Source organism: Bactrocera dorsalis, chromosome 1 (assembly GCF_023373825.1).
Source record: "Bactrocera dorsalis isolate Fly_Bdor chromosome 1, ASM2337382v1, whole genome shotgun sequence".
Taxonomy (NCBI): domain Eukaryota; kingdom Metazoa; phylum Arthropoda; class Insecta; order Diptera; family Tephritidae; genus Bactrocera; species Bactrocera dorsalis.
This window is the reverse complement of record NC_064303.1, coordinates 72,161,433-72,177,437: the sequence shown is the minus strand read 5'-3', so window position 1 is coordinate 72,177,437 and position 16,005 is coordinate 72,161,433. Positions and strand designations below refer to the sequence as shown.

The 16,005-nt window shown below is 37.1% G+C and overlaps 1 protein-coding gene across 1 annotated transcript in view; it reads left to right on the top strand.

Moving 5' to 3' along the window:
* Positions 1-16,005, top strand: part of LOC125775355 (uncharacterized) — a 191,930-nt gene that overhangs the window by 173,654 nt on the left and 2,271 nt on the right. The gene's annotated exons all lie outside the window — the stretch shown is intronic.

Genomic DNA, 16,005 nt, shown 5'->3' with positions numbered 1-16,005 from the left:
CCCATATGGTACTTTGCTAATACTGTCCGCCTTAGGTGGTCCAAAAATGTAACTCATAGATTGTAAGATGAATCTTTCCACTTGTTACATATGTCCTACATATGTCCTATCTCAAGTGGATTGTAGCTATACTTCCTAGAATGTAAGATTAATATTTGTATCTAGGCTTAAGCAAAATATTGTATTTAAGAAAATGTAATAAAGAAAACGAGGCAGTTGCCCGTAGTTGCCCAAAAACAAACGACATAATTAATTTGTATGTATGTTGGTTTTTGTTCTTTTTATTTTCTCTTTTACTTTTTAAAATGGCCCAAACTTAGTTTTTGCACTATCCTGCTTATACTGTTTTGAGTATAAGGGGTATTGCCGGAAAATATTGTCAAGTGTATGCTTGAAAAATTTTTTTTTGCTTTATTAAATTTGTGTGTTTGGATACACAAGGGTAAGCATAAACAGGCCTTTTTTTCTCAGATATATAGTATATATCAAAAATATATATGTATATAATTATAAGTTAAAGCAGTTTGGCAGCAACCGTTCTATTAAAATATTAACTGATTTGAATAAAGTTTTTAGAAAGATGAACTGTAACTTTCAACATAGAAATATGCAAATAAGTTAAATTTTAAAGGACCAAATGGAGTCGATAGAATACACTTTGTGCCGCTTCAAGGACTTTGAGGGTTGTGTATGTGGTTAAGATATGGGGGGATTATGCCACTGCGTTCAATTCGTTTCCTCCCCGTTTCGTGTCCTTTTTGGTGTATCTTCCGTACTTGTTGATTTTCCTTTGTTGGTTGGCTTTTTTTTATTTTTTGTTCCACGTTTTTTTATGTTTTCTACGAGTACATTGAAATTAGTTTGTATATTTGTTATAAGCTTCGCGCTTTATGTGTTTGTATAATAAATAATATTTCCCGCCCGGTTTTTGGTAATTTTTTTCTACTTTTTTATTTTGGTTTTTGTAGCACAGTATGTATTAGTTCTATTACTTTGCTTCCGCCGTTTTCCAATATACATATGTCTCCAGGGTCAAGCACTGGTCGATTAAATCGTTTTATATCGATCTTGGATATTTGTGTCAACATTAACCCAACAAAATATTTGTAGAATTCTGTTTGCATCCCATACTTATTCTCAACTGAAAATGTCACTTTTTGAGCCGAAATCTCGACATTTGCGTAAATTTTGCTTTTCTTTTTCAATTCCAAGAAATGTGCGGCTGAGGACCCATCCACGCTTTACTGAGGCTGACATATACATAGATGATACTATTACTCTACTACTACCATTTTTGTAAAGCAATTTGTGTTAGTTTACAAAAAATGGATCATAAAGCATATCGTGTGTTAATTAAGCATTGGCTTTTTGAGGGAATAAGGGAAAACACTTTTGGACCGTTTTTATACAATAAAGCCTTAAATTTACAAAAAACGGCGACAGCAAAGTTGTAGACCTAATATGTACTATGTATGTGTATACATATGTACATATGTATATGTGTTTTATTTCGTTTTTGATAACTGCTCACGATTTACAATTTTTATTATTGTAAAAAAGCTTCAATATGTTTAATATTTAAAAATTACCGGCACTCACCTTTTTTTGCGAATTGGAGCGAACGTATGAAGTTTATGTGTGATGCGTGTATGCGCATGGATAGATAACAAAAGAGGCTCGGCGCCGCCCGCCAGTCCCTTTTGTTAATTGTGTTCGGTGTCTTCGTGTGTGTGGTGTATATGAAGCAGGTGTGTTGAGTATGATGTGTGGATGATGTCTATCGTGTAGTTTTGTTATATTATGAGGGGGGTCAGAGGCTCATTTAGTCATCCCGGCCCTCCTAGGCGACTGTTTAGCCTAGAAGGTGCTGCAGCTGTTGCAGTTGAGGCAATGCCCGTGTGCCTGGGCATCTTGCTGCCGTTGCAAAGGTCGCATACTCTTAAATATGCCACAATGGTGCAGAGAATGTGAGCATCGACAGATGGGGCACCTTATCCGAAGGGTCTCCGAAGTCCTTGATGTGGCCGGTGGTGGTCGGGTGCCACCACGAGGTGCGCGTGCAAGTACCGCTGCAGTCGCGGTTGCTGGTACAGGTGCCGGCGTTTTTGCCGGTGCGGTTGTTGGTGTGGTTGCCGGTGCAGCGGCCAATGCTGTTGCAACTACCGTTCGGGCGCTGGTGTAGGCCCGTTGCGTGGCACATTGGTAGCCGCCCGAACGGTTGGCGTATTTGCGACTGGCGTATCTACATCCATGGTAATCTGTATAGAGAAGATTGTTGATTATAAATGTCTATCAGATAAGCTAACATTGTGATCGTGAAACGATGTGTGGCATGAACGTGTCGTCGTATTGATCGACAATTTTTTGTTAATATTCTTGATTTTTTCATATGGCGTGTTAATTCGAACGATTGTTATGGGCGTATTTCTCGTTTTACTGTTAAACTTATTGATTTTGTTATATCGCGGTTTGGTTTTTTCGGTTTTCGAATTCGCGATCGTCGGTGGTTGGTAGAAAGCACAGCTTGACGAGCGGTCTGGTTAGTATTCCGTTTTGCGTACGGAGATCCACGACTCGTATGTGACCGTCGGAGCTTTAATGTAGCTTTTCTATGCGGCCTAGCCGCCACTCGGTAGGGGGTAGACAATCATCATGAATGAGGCAGTCTCCAAGTTTAGGCGCTTGTTCAGGAGTCTTCCAACGGTATCTTTTGTGGAGCTCCTTTATGTACTTGTCCTTCCATCGGCGGCTGAAATCATAATGAAGAATTTTAATTATTTCCCATTTATTTAATAGAGATACAAGAGTCAGGAGATTCTATCAACCATCGGGGGCCATTTCACCAGAGGGTGGTGGTGGTAAGGTGCAGTGGCTTGCACACTCTTGTACCTGGATCGTCAGGGTTGTCAGCACTGGCTACGTGACGCCAAATGGCTGACCCCATTAGGTCAAGTATTTGAGATGTTCGGTTAGAAATATACGTCTTCCATGCATGTGATGGTTTTTCCAACCAGGCTAATACAATTTCGGAATCGGACCACATATATAGTTTGCATTTTGTCATGTTTAAATGCATTTGCACCATGACTACTAATTTGGACAGTAGTACTGCGCCACATAACTCAAGTCGTGGGAGACTTATAGTTTTTAAAGGTGCCACCTTTGTTTTTGCAACTAATAATTGGCTTGTGGTCGTGGTATTACTTTGCGTGCGCACATAGATAGTAGCGCAGTATGCCTTTTCAGAGGCATCACAAAAGCCATATTACTCGACTTTGTGTTCGGGAGTAGTTTACCCATCGCGGAATATATAACGGGTGATTTTTTTGAGGTTAGGATTTTCATGCATTAGTATTTGACAGATCACGTGGGATTTCAGACATGGTGTCAAAGAGAAAGATGCTCAGTATGCTTTGACATTTCATCATGAATAGACTTACTAACGAGCAACGCTTGCAAATCATTGAATTTTATTACCAAAATCAGTGTTCGACAATTTTTTTTTATCGACAAATTTTGTTCAGCGATGAGGCTCATTTCTGGTTGAATGGCTACGTAAATAAGCAAAATTGCCGCATTTGGGGTGAAGAGCAACCAGAAGCCGTTCAAGAACTGCCCATGCATCCCGAAAAATGCACTGTTTGGTGTGGTTTGTACGCTGGTGGAATCATTGGACCGTATTTTTTCAAAGATGCTGTTGGACGCAACGTTACGGTGAATGGCGATCGCTATCGTTCGATGCTAACAAACTTTTTGTTGCCAAAAATGGAAGAACTGAACTTGGTTGACATGTGGTTTCAACAAGATGGCGCTACATGCCACACAGCTCGCGATTCTATGGCCATTTTGAGGGAAAACTTCGGACAACAATTCATCTCAAGAAATGGACCCGTAAGTTGGCCACCAAGATCATGCGATTTAACGCCTTTAGACTATTTTTTGTGGGGCTACGTCAAGTCTAAAGTCTACAGAAATAAGCCAGCAACTATTCCAGCTTTGGAAGACAACATTTCCGAAGAAATTCGGGCTATTCCGGCCGAAATGCTCGAAAAAGTTGCCCAAAATTGAACTTTCCGAATGGACCACCTAAGACGCAGCCGCGGTCAACATTTAAATGAAATTATCTTCAAAAAGTAAATGTCATGAACCAATCTAACGTTTCAAATAAAGAACCGATGAGATTTTGCAAATTTTATGCGTTTTTTTTTTAAAAAAAAGTTATCAAGCTCTTAAAAAATCACCCTATATCTGAGAAATATCATTCAGATTGTTTGCGAACTGGGACCATTTTTCTAAGCGAAGATGTTTTTTCATAGTTCTTGTATTAAGATTTTCGCTTGGATTATATTTGGCGAAAGCCATCCTGCGGGGTCGAAAAGGTTTGCCACCTAGGATAAAATCTGCCTTTTTGTTATGGCTGATAGTGCGGATATGGACTCAGTCGTGTATGAGAACTGGTCCGATATCGCGTTCCATTGGATTCGTAGGGTTTTTGTTTTTTTTTTGTTGTACTTTCCTTTTCGAATATAAGGAAATTAGTGTCCAACAAATTTTCGTTTGGAATATTTTGGAGTATATTCGGGTGCTTTGCCGTAATCTTTTTTAATGGAAACCCTGCGGATTTGAGGGCGTTTAATACCTGTGATAAGGCCTCTGGCTAGATGAGTTAGCTCTCCCTTCTTAACACACGGCACTGAACGACCACACGACAACACACCGCATCAACGAGATCCACTTATGAAGACACAACACACTACTACGCACGAATATATACTACGCATGCGAACATCACACCACAACTCTACACTACCCAACAATCAAAACCGACCGCTCCAGTGGACGCCCTTCCCTTTTCTACGTCGATCTTGAACCGAGCGAACATGGCACGCAGCATCATTTTATACCCTCATTCCGCAAGTATTATTGCGTATATATTGGTTGCCAAAAAAGCCTTGCGCTATTTTCGCTAGTTGGCGCTGAAAGCGCGTAGTTCTAGTTTTATTCGTCGCATCGGGTCATGCTTACGGTGACCATAATTTCAAATCGAAAAAAACAGAACATTTTTTAAGAACAAATCTATTTAATTCAAGTAACAAAAATTAACATGAAAAACATAAATCAGTCTTCTTTGACTTACATATATATATACATATACATATATATATACGCGGCGTGTTCCCGAGTTGAAAAACCATCTTCTCTGTACATTTACGCTCCGGAATAGAAACTAAAAAATGTTGTTTATCAAACTGCATTACATTGAAAAAAATTTAGAAACCAATTTTTTTCAATGTAATGCAGTTTGATAAACAACATTTTTTTGTTTCTAAAAAATTGAGACACCAATTTTTTTCAATGTAATGCAGTTTGATAAACAACATTTTTTTGTTTCTATTCCGGAGCGTAAATGTACAGAGAAGATGGTTTTTCAACTCGGGAACACGCCGCGTATAACTGGCACGCACTCATGCAATCGTAGTTACAATAATTTGGCAAATTTAGCATAAACATTCGTGATGAGTTCACATTTCGTTGAAGTAAAATGACAAAAGGCAGGTGGAATTGATATCAAACGATGTAAAATGTCTTCGGCAATGTAATTTTGTCCGTATTCCAAAATTGACGCGGATTTGAAGGCTGATATGTCGAAATGACCATCGCGAAAAGTGTGCGAACTTCAGTGGCATGCGAAGTGGCTATCGAATCGTCCATCGTTTCCATTAATTATCATGTTCTAGCAATTGTAATTGCTTGTATGCTTCTCAAAAAGTTACACACACTCTACTATTCATAGTGCGCAATGACTCAAATGAAATTGAACCACGTACATTTATCAATAGCAACTGAAGTTATTAGCAATCGTCGTTTTTCGGGTGGATTTCGTCATACGTGAGGAGGACTTTATTAATTTTATTAAATGAAAAACAAAATATATATTTTCATAATAGCGTTTATTCCATAGGGTTCCATAATTTCACTTATATTTTTACAAATCGCTATTGAAACACTTGGCATTTTGAAGTTAACACTGAGCTCAACACCACGCGCGCTCTAGAAAGCTAATAGCCTCTATTCCCTTCACTGCTTCTCTCTATTCTAATGCTTTTTGATAAACTATATTTTTAGTTTTATGTTCTGGCGCATAAATAAATAATGTTGATGGTTTTCCGACACGGGAACAGGCGACATATAATTGGCCATGTGAAAAACATGGATTTTCTAGGTTGATGTCACATACACTTAGCGACTGCCCTTGCGATTTATTTATTGACATTGTAAATGCAAGCCGCACTGGAAACTGTAAACGTTTAAAGCTGAATGGTATGTCGTTCGGTATCATAAGGATGCGTGGGATTAAAACGTCTTCGCCTTTGTACTTCCCTTTCAAAATTGTGGCTTCGATGACGTTGTTCAATAATTTCTTCACCGCAAGCCGGGTACCATTACACAGACGTGGCGGGTTTATGTTCCGTAACATAATAATTACTGATCCGGTTTTTAATTGCAGATTATGAGGTGGTAAGCCGGGCAATTCTAGCGAATTTAAAATTCTGTTGGATAATTGACAACTTCATCTTCATTAGTAATGGAATCAACTGATTTGTAATTCTTCAATTCGCCAGCTATTTTCTCTTGAATATGAAAATTCATTTCATTCACATCAACATTTTTTGCGGCCAATATAACACGTTCGCTTAATCAAATGTGATTTACGTAATTTTGAGCAATGTTTGGGAAAACCATCTCCATGAGTTCGGTCTTTGATCCACAAAAATTGGTAGGGAATGTAATGTATACAGATGATGTATCAACAGCAATAATACCATTACCAATATCGAGCAGTTGTTTGGAAAACACTTCTCCAGACTGGTCCTTCTGCAATTCGACTCTCATGTTTATACTTAATTTAAGTGTTTTAATGTATTTCCATAAAATGGACGACTTCAAACAGGCATTCAGTTCATCAGCTGGCGTTGAGCGTGGAACAACTGGCAATATTTATCGAAAATCACCTGCCAATAGTATCATTGCACCACCGGTTTTTGTTATTTCGTAAATCTTGCATCGAGCGATGTAATGCCTCCAAAGATTTTTTGTGTGCTATCGTACATTCATCCCAAATGATCAATCTTGTTTGCTGCAGCACTTTGGCCATCGGAGAATTCCTCGAAAGGTTGCAAGTTGGAGTTTCATTAATTTGAAGGTTTAAAGGCAGCTTGAGAGCTGAATAAGCTGTTCGACCGCCTTCCAACAACGTAGCTGCAATACCTGATGAAGCTAGGGCAAGTGCAATTCCCTTTTGCGACCGAATTGTTGCCAAAATCAATGATAACAAAAAAGTTTTCCCAGTTCCACCGGAGCATCTAAAAAATAAAATCCGCCAGTTCCATCGTTAACTACTTTCATGAGCGTATCGTAAGCATATTTTTGTTGTTGATTTAAAAGGGGAACTGTTATATCAACCATTTCTCGTAATTTTTCGGAATCGTATTGGGCTTCGCGTCTCAATTCTTGATCAAATGAGTCGAACATTGGGCGATTGGGTCCTATCATTCCTATTTGTATTAATACTTTGTTGGTAAGCATGAAGCACATATCCTTAATTAAAATTAATGCTTCATTGTGAATTTCTTCGTTCATTTGCAAATCTGCATTCGATGTTCTAAGACGCATCTGATGCAATATACATATCTTTCGCCATATGATCTTTGTATTTATGCCATAAATCAGTCGGTGCTGATGGGAAGCATGTAGACAAAATTAATAATGTTCGTATTTGTTTAGCATTTGACGAAATCACAGCATCTTCGAGAGTCTGGTCCCAATGAGTGTCATTTTCTAACAATCCCAAATGTTGACAGGCTTCTCTGTATGTGTCACACAATACACCATTAACAGTTCGCAGATGTTGGACCACGAACATTGACTAACAATAAACGCAAATAAAAACACTCGTCTTGACTGGGATGGACTGCATAAAGACGGCCTAGTGCATCGGTGGAAAATACTTGTGGGTAATCTGAAACTGGCTGTCCTCGTTTTCGTCGTTGAACTTTTTTGGATGATTGATTCCAGGTATAATATCTTGGCATTTCGGAGTAAAGTAGCTTTCTGGCAAAATCATCATTCTGGCACATTTCAAAGAAGCTGGTTAATGTTGTCGATGGTGGCCTGACAACTCGTTGTAATACGTTTGCATCTGTAAAATACACCCGTTGACTATTTCCCAAATGTACGGCCAAGTGAACAACAGTAGGGGGTCGTTCATGTATTGGAAACGAAAATATGCGCCACATGCCTTCGTTACTACTAACATAGCGGCCAATTTGATATTGAGTGACTTCATCATTTGAATTTTCGGCAGCAACTCCGAAGACAGCCATGTCACTACCTTTGTTCACATACTTGCAAATATATTTAATAGATTTTATTTCCAATTCCTAACGAACACCATGTAAAATGTCTTCGGCAATGTACTTTTGTTCGTGTTCCATAATTGACGCAGATTTGAAGGCTGATATGTGCGCAATGACTCAAATCAAACTGAACGACGTACATTTATTAATAGCAATCGAAGGTATTAGCAATCGTAGTTTTTCGGGTGGATTATGTAAATTCGTCCTAAGGAATTAGTTGAGAACACACCTGGATGTCAATCTATTGGTTGGCCTTGCTTTCTGCGTACCTATTTCTTCGGCGATGCATTCCGTGCATAATATCAAGGGATTTCCAAATAGAGCAATGTTCTCACAAACGAATCACTGACGCAAACTCGTCAATGTAAATTTTGTTGTTGGAAGTGTTTCCGCTGGCTGTACTGTATTCTCTGCCATTCTCCAAATGAACTGCGAAACGTACAACAGTCGGAAAAGTCGATTTCACCAAGCTACAATATCAAACATTTTGAATGTGAATTAGACAATAGTGGCGAATATGGTGCGATCCATATGTTGTCGACTTCGATATTCACTACTCTAAGTTGAATGGCAAATGTCCTGCCATTGTCGTCGGATGAGCTACGACGATAGAGTGAATATCCATCATTTCCAGTTTGCGTTTCCGAAAGAAAAGCACGTGGATAGTGTTGCGTGCATTTATTGCAAGTGGGATTGTGGTGCCCGCAAGGTCCATGCACCATATTGGTTTTCATCACTTCGTAGAATAATGGATCTTTCTCTGCATGAGGAATTTCCGCAGAAATAATTTCTTCAATTCGATCAGGTGTAACCACCATCCACCATTCAAAGAAGAATGTGTGCGTGCGGGAAACCTCTTTTTTGCAACTCAACAGAGTACATCCAGCATCTGACTGCACCATACTTGTATATACTAGTACATATGTTGCTTCAAGATAAAGTCCATCAAACATCGTAGCTGTTGTTTGAAAAGTCTTGCTGTATTATCGTGATGATCGCTTGCTGATTGACAGCAATCCATAATTCCACACATATGTCATCGCATCCTGGGAGTCTGCCGTACGTTGATGGCAAAAAGAACGCCGACCGATATTAGCGCGATGTCTTCGTTGCTTCGTAACAAATTTCAATCTGTAATTGATCCATTCGTTTGAAACACACATAAAGTTTTCACTGAATAATTTTCAATAATTTTTCTTTTAAATAGCCGGAATAAAAAAGCAAGCGACCGAAATTGAACGATTCAAATAATTTACAAATCAAAATATTGAAAAACAAAACAAAAAAGAATTGTATGAAAAGTCACTTTTTGGAAATTTCCAATTTTTCTTTTTTCCTTATGAAAAGTATATGGTTTTTTTTATATCTAACCCTTTCCCGATCCACAGCGAACAACTTCTGATTTCATGAAGATTGGTTCCGCCGTTCTCGAGCGTTAGCGTTACTGACAAACAAACAATCATTTTTACTTACATATGTACATATGTATGTATGTATATACAAAATAAAACGTTTGTATGAGAAAAAGGAAAGTGCTGTTTTTAGGGGTTTTCCGGAAACTTTTGTAATTTTTTCTTACATAAGAATCTTCTCCTAATAATAACAAATACAGCAAAAAAAAAAATCAGCCAAATCGGTTCAGCCATTCACGCGTGATGCCGTGACAACGAAAACGGTTTCATTTTTATATATAAGATATGTATTAAAAAACTTATTTTTATTTTAAGTATTTCATAAAAATATAAATATGCATTGAATTAAAATTATTTGTACTTTTCAGAGGAATAAATAAATCAAATTTTCCTCGTTTTGTAAGAAATTTTTAAACTCTATGCAGTCCATTTCATAATTGCACTTAGTAACTAAAATTGACTTCACAGTCTCAATTTTCATTTGCGATTTTTCGTTTGTCCATAACGTGCTTACACCTCTGTTCATTCACATTTATACGCCAGTTCGCTAGCCATTCTTCGACAGAACTTAAATGTTCCGTTAATATTCTTGATGCTAAAATGTGGCATTTGTTACGGCTCACTATAGCTATGTCGTCCACAAAAGTTGAAGTTAGTACATTATTAGCTGTTTGAAGATCTGCTGTATATATGATGTATAGTGTTGGGTCTAAAACACGGCCCGGGAAGTACACCAGCCCTTATCTGACGTTCATCAGATATGAAATCTTCCACTTTTACCATAAATTTTCTATTTTTTAAATAAGATTTCAATGTTTTATACAATTCTAAAGGTAGAATTTTTTTGATCTTATATAAAAGACCTTCGTGCCACACCTTATCAAACGCCTGAGCTACATCTAGAAATATTGCTGAACAGTGCTCCCTGTGCTCAAATGCTTTCCTTATCTCGTTAGTAACTCTATTTACTTTCTCTATTGTGCCATGTTTCGCACGAAATCCGAATTGATGCATTAGTATTGTGTTACGAGTATTTTCGTAGAGGAAAGGAGATATCTTTGATAGTAATACTGATACTGGATACTGGAAGACTGATTGGTCTGTATGAAGACGGCTGTGTTAAGTCTTTCCCAGGTTTATCTATCAAGATAATCTGCGACTTTTTCCATGAAATTGGATAGTATCCGAAACTAAGAATTGCATTAAAAATCAAAGAGAGCACCTCTACAGCAATAATTGGTAACTCAATTAGCATTTTTGGGGAAATTTTATCATGTCCCGGCGACATTTTTGGATTTTGATGATACCAATGATTTCAGAAGGTGAAGTCATAAGAGGCTCGAGCGACTCTTTAGCTGTGTTGGGTAAGATTGACAGCTTAAAGTTGTTCTTTGGCAAATTGGGTTGAAATACCTTTTCTATGTGATTTGCAAAGCAATTAGCCTTTTCCAAGTCACTTCGAGCCCAATTTCCTCCCAAGTCTCGTATAGGCATGTTGAAGTCATTTGGTGGCTTCATTGACTTTTGGGCTTTCCAAAGGGAATTTTGCTTGTTTGAATTCGGACACAGCTTCTTTACATACATTTCGGTGTTCAATTTTTCCTCATGTTTAAGCGCTTTTTTTAATTTACGTACAGCAGATTTTAATTGAAGCTGAGTAGAAGGGGAACGAATTATCTGCCATTCACGTCTTGCACGCCTTTTTACATTTACAAGTATTTCTCTATTAGAGATTTTTGTGAAACCAAGCGGCTCATAGCTTTTGTTTGGTGTTGCTAAGACAGCTGCGCTGGTTATTATATCATTGACTTCTCTTATACTTTCGTCAATATCTCTTCCTGTATTTATTTTGTACTCAATATTAATTTGGCTACTGACGTATTTTTTTATATTTTAGCCAATTTGTTTTATAAGAAGTTAGACCCACTTTTGGATTAACGAATATTGGTTGTTCACATAATTTTATTAGTACCGGAGAGTGTATCTGCTGTTATGTGCGATTTATCTATATTTTTGATTACAACAAAATCAATTAAATCTGGTATTTTCTTACGATCACTAGGCCAATATGTTGGCTTACCAGGAGATATTATTTCAAGGTTATTGCGCCTATTTATAACAATTTGATACAGCTGTAGTCCTTTCAGATTAATAAGACGTGAGCCCCAGTACGTGTGTTTTGCGTTGTAATCTCCACCTGCTAGAAATCTTTGACCTAGTGTTCCAAAAAAGTCTAGTTTAAAACGAGGTGGACAGTATATAGCGGTAAGGCTTAAGTCACAACCCCGATTTTTTAGTGATATTGTTGTAGCTTGTAACGATTTTTAATCAACACTGCCGTGCCACCATGCGATTTTTCATCCGGATGATTTGTAACATATGTATAGTCTAAATCCCGGTATATTGAAATTATTTTTATTTGTTAGATGAGTTTCTGAAATAAGCATTACATCTATATTCTTTTCCATTGTAATTATGAAAAAGAGATGCTTGACAACGAATAAAGAAAAGCTACATTTCTGAGGTTGAGTTTTCAAAAAAAGTTTTTAAGAGGCTTGGGCAGTGAGGCTGTTTAAAAGAAAAATTTTTTAGTGGTTTGAAAAGTTTTAAGATCCGTTCTATAGCTGGCTTTAGAGTAAGCCATCTTGTTTTACTAAAACCTAGCATTTTTTTATATTCGACATCAATATTTTCACAAATTTCTTTTAAATGCTCTACTCTAACCGTGTATATATAAAAGTAAGAATATATTTTAACGACAATGACTTCAATATACACCGGAAGACACTCTATTGAACTTTGTATGCAATTATTAACAATGTGAGCAGCACAGTTTACGCCAATAAGGGTGCTGCCAGTGGATACTGCCAATTTATGGAAAAGATTATTTTTCCCGCGTCTTGCAGCTCCTTCAAAGTTACACTTAGTGTTATCTGCACAAAGAGCAAGTAACTTCTCACTTAATGCAAACTTTTTCATGAGATCAAAAATATAATTTGTGAGTATATCTGACGATTCACCACGGAGATCATTTACTTCCAATATTTTTAATTGCACACCCTTCTCAGGCAGAAAATATCGATCAAGAACAGGACACACTTTCATACTTCCATGATTTGAGCAGTCGGAAAAAACGGCAATAAAATTGATAGCATTAAAATCAGCTTTCACTAGTTGCAATGCATGTGGTGCTAATACATTACAAATAATAGATTCACACTTGGTGTGAGCTGATGAATAATTTTCATCAGAACATCTTTTAATGATTTTCGATGTGCAGTCATTGGAACGAAATGAAAAATTATGCTGCACAGTGTGATATGCCCCGGTGCCTTCATTTACGCTGCTTTTTCTTCGCTGATCGTCTATTGTACGTGTCTTTACAAAGCTCATCACGGTTTTGCTGCTAGAAGCTGCAATATCGGCTTCGTTGTTTCTGAGATTGTAAATGGCGTAGCACATCGTGTTTACCTGCATTGGCAATAGAGAAAACTGTAGAACATTTTGTACATTTCACTGTACCGCTGTTAATTTCCTTTATGAAGGTGTATTCTTCTGGTAGTTGTTTATTAAAAACGCATTTTCTGCGGGAAGGAGGCATTTTGTAAAGCTAAAACAAAAGAATTCCTCCCAATTTAAGTTTTTAATACTACTGGCAATAAAACTTACCTAGTTGTTTGTCAATAGAACATTACAGAAAGCAAAATAATTCAAACCCGCAATCAGCTGTTCACATCAGGGATGACAATTTAATATTGATAATACCTTAATCATTAAAAGGCTGTCCAGTAGTAGAAACTTTTTAAGCTGCTGGGTGCTAAATTTCAGAACAAAAAACAGTACGTTCGGAAAAAACAGAACATGTTGCCATTTTCACAAAACAAAAAAAACGCAGAACAGGTGCTTCAAAATCAGTACAGTACTGCGAAAATCAGTACGGATGGTCACCCTAGTCATGCTATACCTTTTTGGAAAGCTCATTTCACGCGCTAACATGTGTTTGATTGATTGTCGTTTCTTTTAAGTCGTTCGTGAGTTATAGCGTCGCAAACATGTAGCAAAATAAAGAGAAAATACGGCATATTTTACAGTACTACTACGATAAAGGCAAAAATGCATCTCAAGCCGCCAATAAAATTTGTGCAGTTTATGGGGTCCATACATACAGTTTCCATTTCTACCGCACAACGATGGTTTCAACGTTTTCGTTCTGGTGTAGAGGTGGTCGAAGATGCGCCACGCTCCGGAAGGCGTGCCGTTGAAAATTGCGATAAAATCGCTGAATTGGTCGAAAGAGACCGGCATAGTAGTCATCAAACCGTTATATTCGTAAACCATTTGAAGAAGCTTGGAGTCACTAAGAAGCTCGATGTATGGGTGCCACACGAATTGACTCAATAAAAATACCGCAAGACTTTTTTGACAACCCAATATTTTGAAGTGGCAGTGCAGTGTATAAAACAAAAACCCCACGTTGTGTCCTTTTTAATTGAATAGAGCAAAAAAAACCCGAACTGTGTATTTTTCCTAATTAAATATTGCCGGTGAAATAACCAGTGCCGTGTTCCAAGGTGAGTGGGGGCTAAAACGAAGTAAGTAAATATTGGTCTTTCGATCCATAATGAAAGGCACTGTAAAAAAAATAGAAAAAAAAAACTTGTGCTGAGTGACAAATAAGTGCATATTTTTAACATACGCCAAGTGAACAAGTTTCGAAAAACAAAAAAAAAGTCTAATAAAATTCAAAAAAAAACAAATTGTGCTGTGACAAAAGTGCAGTTAAAACAGTGAAAAAAAAGAAGTGAGGCAGTGACCATATAAGAGTGCAGTGCAGTGGCGACATACAAGTTAACACTAAACATATTTACGTTTCTCACCAAACATATTTACATTTCTTAATAATTATTAAGCATATCTTTGCTATACTTTCGCTGACTATCATTTCCAGTTTACGTCCCAAATTTTGTTTAGCCCATTTCCGATCGTTGCACGCGCGATCCAAAGTGCTGACGTAGCGTCTGCATTGAATGCACGGTCACGTTGTACTGCATGTGATGCTCACACACTTTTAATTCCAATAACTAATTTTTAACATATGTTTCAATTCAGTAGTTAAGTGGTAGTTAATAAGTGCGGTTGACAAAAAGGTTGGACTAAGAAGACATAGTCTTCCCAACGAGTAATAGTGACTAATCGGAAAAAAATTATATAATAAAATAAAATCCTTTTTTAAAAAACTAAAATAAAATGTATTTTATTAACTGACACCCGAGCTAAAATCGCGAGAATTTAAATAAAAAAAAAAATTTCGTGAAAACCTTTGCCTGTAGTGTCCGTCCGCAGGCAACCGCGCGATAAAGTGTCGCTACCGAATCCCCAGTAGCAAGATATGCAAAAAGGACGAAATTCGAGCGATCGGTGCGGTAAATTAAGAAAAAAAAAAAACAAACAATCAAATGATAACACTTATTAAAATTTAAATTGTGAGAAACATTTTTGTGTATAAAAAAACAATCATCAAGCAGCAGAGACAACATTTTAAAATAAATAAAGCACGAATAAAGACAATTTACATTGAGAAATTTAAATGAAGCAACAACAATAACATCAGCAATAGCAACAACGAAACTAATCATCGATAACAACAACATCAGAAATAGCAACAACAAAACTCATCACCAATAACAGCAATAGCATCATAAACAGCAGCAAGTAATAAAAAAATGCAGCAGGTCTACCTAATATTGGAAGTCATTAATTATTTTAATATTTTAGATGCTATAGTAATAAAAAAAAACGTTTCAATAGTAAATAGAGATACCATACCTTTATACTAATTAAAAAATAAATAAAAAAATAATAATAAAAACAAAGATGAAATTATAGTGAACTTTGCGAATCAATATGGCTAACCCTAACAATTTAGTAAGACCACCCATCCTTAACGTTCCAAATCCCAATTCCCCCCCAAACCATATGTCCGCAGAAGACCTAGAGAACAGAATAGCGTCTATTTGTGCACAACAGTGTAGAAGTATAGTACAATCAATAATAAACCCTGACGCAGATATTAACTATGGAAACGACCAGACCATAGAAGAAAGGTACAGAGGAAACCTAAACGAGTTAGATAAAATACCCGATATTGTAAGAAGTTTAAGAGATTTTTCCGGAAA